The sequence below is a fragment of the Eptatretus burgeri genome, chromosome 11, assembly GCF_056783735.1.
Source record: "Eptatretus burgeri isolate ZD-2024b chromosome 11, Ebu_testis_v1, whole genome shotgun sequence".
NCBI lineage: Eukaryota > Metazoa > Chordata > Myxini > Myxiniformes > Myxinidae > Eptatretus > Eptatretus burgeri.
Window position 1 is genome coordinate 39,924,830 of NC_140971.1, and position 4,213 is coordinate 39,929,042.

Consider the following 4,213-nt stretch of genomic DNA (forward strand, 5'->3'; position numbering starts at 1 on the left):
GAGGGTTTGCATGCAGGGCCACGCATCTATGGGCATGCACTAGTTTAATTTAATTTAATTTAATTTTATGTTCAAGGCTCCACTCACGGACTAAATAGTTCTCATCAAGGCCAACCTTAAATAAAAGAACTGCATTGATCGAAAAGTAAAGAAAGAGAGAATAGTGTAAGAGATTTTGAGAAAGTAAAAAAAATCTGTTTGTTGCAAAGGGGAAGGTCACAAGTGTTTAGGGACACGTGAGAAGGTAAAGAGTTCCAGAGTTTGGCAGTGGAGGGGAAGAAACAAACATGGTAATGGCCCACCCTTTCGTTGCCAATGGCCACATAATAATCATGTGATGTAGTGGCTTGTCGAGTATTCTTTGGTCTTGCTAATGGTGGAGGTACACAAGCAGCAAGTTCTTGCGAGCAGAAACCGAAGTAATATCTGCAGAAAAGAGAAAGAGAGCCTACTTTGCGGCGTAATTTGAGCGGGTCGAGTTTTGAGGTCACACTGGTAGAATTGACAAGTCGAATAACTTTGGATTCAATTCTGTCCAGTAAGTATGTGGAGCTGGAACCTCCCCAGATGTGAGAGCAGTACTCTACACAAGGACGGAACAATCCTTTCTATAGTTGGAGCAACTGTTCAGAAGAGAAGAATCTTCAACATCTGAACAGGACTCCTAATTTCTTCGAGGCAGACTTAGCTATTTGTGTAATGTGTGGATTACAAGATAAATTTGATGTTAGAGTGATACCTCATAGTTTTATTGTATCACATGGTGTAATTGTAGAGCTTTCAAAGGAGATTGGAGAGTTGAGAAGAGTGAGAGTGAGAGTGAGAGTGAGAAAGAAATTGAGTTTTTGAAGCATTAAACTTAACTTGATTACATTTGCCCCACTGGGAGATGTTGTCCAAATCCAAATTTAAGGAGGTGGCTGTGATGAAACGAGATGTAGATCGAGTGAGGGAAGACGGGGCAGATGGGAAAGACATGGAAGAATGTGATGTTGAGTCATCAGCATACGAGTGCATTTGGTTACTTGTGGAAGAAAGGTCATTGATAAAAAGAAGGAAGAGTGTTGGAGACAGAATGGAACCCTGAGGTGCAGCGCTGTTGATAGGGAAGGCGGGGGGGGGGGGGGAGATGTTGAACCTTCAACAATTACGGAGAAAGAGCGGTCGGAGAGAAAGCTTGATATGAGAGAACAGAGTGAGAGAGGAAAGCCGAAAGAGGGAAGCTTGAATATCAAACCCTGATGCCAAACTCTGTTTTAGGCTTTTGAGATATCAAGGCCAACAACAAAGGATTCCCCAACGTCTCTCAATGAAGAGGCCCAGACATTCATAATGTAAGAAAGGATATCACCTGTAGATCTTGCCTTGTGAAAGCCATATTGGTGGTCAGATAGAAGACTGTGAGATTCAAGATGCTTGAGAAAATGGGAATTGAGAAGACATTCAAAGACTTTGGAAACAGTGGAAGTCAGAGCAATAGGACGGTAGTTAGAAGGGTTTGAACGATCACCCTTCTTTAAAATAGGCTGTACTCAGGCATGTTTCCAGGTAAGAAGAAATGTTTGGGTTTTTAAACAAAAACAAAAACAAAGGAGCAAGCATGGGTACAAGTTCTGAAGCACATTCCTTCAAGACATGGGGAGGAATGTCATCTTGATCGTAGGCCTTGCTTATGTCCAGAGAGAGGAGGATTTTTTTTGACTGCATGAAAAGAGATTATAGGTGAGGGACATAGGATTGGTGAGGGGAGCATCAGAGGGAGGTGGAATGTTAGAGTTATCCAGTGTGGAGTTGGAGGAGAAAACAGAACCAAAAAGAGTTGCTTTATCGGTTGGAGAGACAGCGATAGTGCCATCGGAATGGATAAGTGAAGTAAAGATTGAGCGACAGAAGTTGTTGGAGATACTTTAGCTAAGGAACAGAAAGATCTATTAGTGGAAGAAGATGAGAGGTCCACAAGGTGTACAGCAGGCGTGTTGACATTGGAGTAGACGCAGACTCCTCCTTTGAAGTGGAATCGTGAGTGAAGGTTGTAATTCGAAATGTTATAATAATTAACAAGAACATCATGTGATAATTGGGTCTCTGAGAGAAGCAAGATATTAGGAGAGGATCTTGCGAGATGATGTTCAACAAAGGAAAGATTTGAACAAAGACCATGAATGTTGGTGAAATGAATTGAAAAAGTCACGTTGGTTCAAAAGGCAAGGGTCTTGGGAGGGACCGATACTATGACTGCCTGAGCCCCCTGTCGCTGACAGTAGAGACAGGCAGGTCACCGGAGATCGCCGGATAAACTGGGAGTCTCATCTGCTGGCATTAGTTGGTGGATATTAAGTTCTTACAGTGTCCTTCGCGAAGAGTCGGCGAGTTAATACTGGCACCATGGCCAACTTCAAAATTCCTGCCACAACTACTGCTGGGAAGGCAATGGCGAACCACCCAGTATAATCCTTGCTTAGAAACTGCTTCGGCAGTACCGATGCTCTGTTAGCGTTGCTATGAATGGAAGCTCTCCAAGTGGAGGCTCTCCTCTCCTGATAAATGGAATATATCCTTCAATCGAAGAAAATCTCAGTGTCAATCTGTCACAATGGAAGGATCGTCAAATGAATCCAGCTCTCTATTTGCATCGTTGGATACTGGAAGTGGTTTAATTTATTGAACTTCTCGGCCTTGCCATCAGCCATAAGCTCTCCTGGGCTGACCATACCACAAAACTGCCCTCCAAAGCCAGCTGAAGACTGGGTGTTCTCTGTCTTTCCAAGAAATTTCTTTAATAACCAGAGCTACTCCGTCTACAAGGCCTTTGCCCATAGTTCACAAGACTATGGGAGTACTGCTCTCCCTTATGGATTGGCACCCGAGCATTCCTTCTTTCCTGAATTCTGTGAAATGTAAAGCTCTCAATGTTATTAAACTATCCCATGATGAGGCTGAAGCACATAGTCTGTTCTCTCACATCAGAGGCAGGTCAGTCATCTCTCCGTGTTTTGTTTTGAACCACCTGCCCTCTATTCTAGCTGTCTTCTCCCCCTATCTATGCCCCAGACACTCCCCAGCAACTCCACTATGTTCCTGTTCTTACAGTAACCCCATTCCTGGTTAAACTCCCAAAATCCAAGGCTGACTTAACACCTCAACTCTTTTGTTTCACATTTTCTCCCATCTGTGAAACCCATGAGGCTGTCTATCTAACTCTTCCACTTAGGTAGACTTCCGTTAACTTCGATAAGATTGGCTTTGATACTCTTACATTCGCTTTGAGTTGGTGTTGCACCACTGTTTCTTGTTTCCCCCATCCAACCCACAATGTTAATTTACCCTGAATGACCCTGTCTTGTTCAACCCTCTTACCTGCAGGTTACTTTGTTTCCTCTACTCCTCTCTGTCCTTTTTTTCTGTTTATCCATTACTTTGCTTATTGTGGCCAAATGTTGCCCCACTGTCAGTTCATATCCTCTGAAAAATAAATAAATAGTCTTGCTTATGAAGGTTAGTGTCGATCTGTATTGGTGGACAGGTAGACCAATGGATGGAATCAACAGAATGTTCAACGTGGTATGCTAACCAGCGTGGAAAGGGAGAAGTTGACGTGTTGCGCTGTTCATAATTTGACGAAACAATATGATTTTTAACACTTACTGCACATGAAAGGAGTAGTGCAAGATAGGTGGTATAGGACCTCCAAATTGATCAAAATACAACTTTGTGTCCTTCTCTTGGAATGCTACGAGAAGCGAGATCGTTTCTTGACTGGGACATGTGACGATACATGGATACATTCATTTAACACCAGCATCAAATTGAGTCGACATTGATTGGAGACATTTTTGATCACCACAACCAAAACATTTTGAAGGTCATCCATCACCTGCACCGCTGATGGAAACCGTAATTTTGGAGATTAATTATTCATTTCCTGTGGGCATTACAAGTTTGAAGAACAAATGGGCATTGAGATGAATGGTGATCATATTGTGACATAAGGTTGAAAACTTGTAATCTTGTTTATATATTGTTACGAATCTCTGCCCGCCGGCGTGCGGACAGCCGCTTTTAGCCGAATCGCGGCCGTACTCCCACCGGACGAACAATTCAGTCGCGACTTTCCAGAACAATGCCGAAAATCAGTCACTGGTGTGCTCCAAGCGCACACCACGGCCTAATCAATATTCTACCCGCGCGCGACAGGGTCAATCGCCGAATTGTC